The sequence below is a fragment of the Triticum aestivum genome, chromosome 3D (genome assembly GCF_018294505.1).
Source record: "Triticum aestivum cultivar Chinese Spring chromosome 3D, IWGSC CS RefSeq v2.1, whole genome shotgun sequence".
In the NCBI taxonomy this organism is placed as follows: Eukaryota; Viridiplantae; Streptophyta; class Magnoliopsida; order Poales; family Poaceae; genus Triticum; species Triticum aestivum.
The window spans coordinates 240,407,555-240,409,592 of record NC_057802.1 but is presented as its reverse complement, the minus strand read 5'-3'; positions in this window follow the sequence as shown (position 1 = coordinate 240,409,592).

The window sequence follows — 2,038 nt, the reverse complement described above, 5'->3', positions numbered from 1 at the left end:
GTTTTTACCTCATCGGCCGTAAAGTTGGAACCGTTGTCAGTAATGATACTATGCGGTACACCATAACGATGCACCACACCGGATATGAAGTCTATAACTGGTCCGACCTCGGCCGTTTTGACTGGTTTGGCTTCTATCCACTTAGTGAATTTGTCGACCATAACCAGTAAATATTTCTTCTTATGGCTTCCCCCTTTAAGGGGTCCGACCATGTCGAGCCCCCAGACCGCAAAGGGCCACGTAATGGGGATTGTTCGCAAAGTAGTGGGCGTCATGTGGCTTTGATTTGCGAAAAGCTGGCATCCAACACATTGTTGTATAAGGTCTTGCGCGTCTGCTCGGGCCGTGGGCCAAAAGAAACCCGTACGGAAGGCTTTACTTACAAGAGCCCGAGCAGCGGCGTGATGGCCACCAAGACCGGCGTGTATTTCGGCCAAGAGCTGCCGTCCTTCTTCTTCGTAGATACATCGTTGTAAGACTCCGCTTGTACTTTTCTTGTACAGTTCCCCCTCATGAACTTTGTAAGCCTTCGATCGTCGAACAATGCGACGGGCCTCTGTTTCATCGTCAGGGAGCTTGTTCCTAGTAAGGTAGACGAGGAAAGGTTCGGTCCATGGGGCGATGACAACCATGATTTCCTGCGCCGACGGTGTTATCTCGGTGTCTGAATCCCCAACGACATCGGAGTTGTGTTCGGAATCCAGGGGTATGGTTGGCTCTGGAACAATGTTGCTGCTACCGTCCTGCCACACTACGGATGGCTTAAAAAGCCTCTCAACGAAGGTGTTAGGTGGGACGGGGTCGCGTTTAGCGCCCATGTGGGCAAGTATGTCCGCCGCTTGATTACTCTCTCGAGCCACATGATGAAACTCGAGCCCTTCAAATCGAGCTGAAATTTTGGGTACGACATTACGATAAGCCGCCATCTTCGAATCTTTTGCATAGAAGTCTCCATTTATCTGAGATATTGCAGGGTTTGAATCCCCACGCACTTCAAGGCGTTGTATGCCCATGGAGACGGCCATCCGGAGACCGTGCAATAAGGCCTCATATTCGGCTGCATTGTTAGAATCTGTGTACAGTATTTGGAGCACATAATGGATTGTATCTCCTGTGGGGGATGTCAAAATGACACAAGCCCCTAATCTGGCTAACATCTTAGAGCCATCGAAGTGCATCACCCAATTGGAGTATGTGCCGTTTTCTTTAGGGATTTCAGCCTCTGTCCATTCGCCGACGAAGTCAGCCAACACCTAAGATTTAATAGCTCAGCGTGGCTTGTAAATTATTTCAAATGGTAAGAGCTCAATGGCCCATTTGGCAATCCGGCTGGTGGCATCTCGATTGTTTATAATATCATTAAGTGGTACTTCGGAAGTGACCGTGATGGAGCACTCTTGAAAGTAGTGCTGCAGCTTGCGGGATGCCATGAAGACTGCATATGCTATCTTTTGATAATGCAGTTATCGAGATTTACATGGTGTAAGGACCGTTGATACGTAATATACCGGTTTTTGAATTGGGAACTTGTGTCCCTCCTCATTCCGCTCGACGACGAGCACCGCACTCACTACTTGGTGAGTTGCAGATATGTAGAGCAGCATTAGTTCGCCGACATTTGGTGCGGCCAGGATTGGGTTGCTTGCTAATAAAGCCTTTATTTCCTCCAGTCCAGCTATGGCAACGTCCGTCCACACGAATTTGTCAGTGCGGCGTAGCAAACGATATAATGGCAATGCCTTTTCCCCTAATCTGGAGATAAAACGGCTTCAAGCTGCCACACACCCAGCTAATTTTTGGACCTGCTTGAGGTCTGTTGGTGTTGCCAACTGTGAGAAAGCTCGGATTTTAGCGGGGTTTGCTTCAATTCCTCTATTGGAAAGGATGAACCCAAGCAGTTTTCTGGCTGGAACGCCGAAAACACATTTTTCCGGATTGAGCCGTATGTCATATGTTCGGAGGTTGTCAAATTTAAGGCGTAAATCATCCACCAATGAATCGACATGTTTGGTCTTGATGACTACGTCATCTACGTACG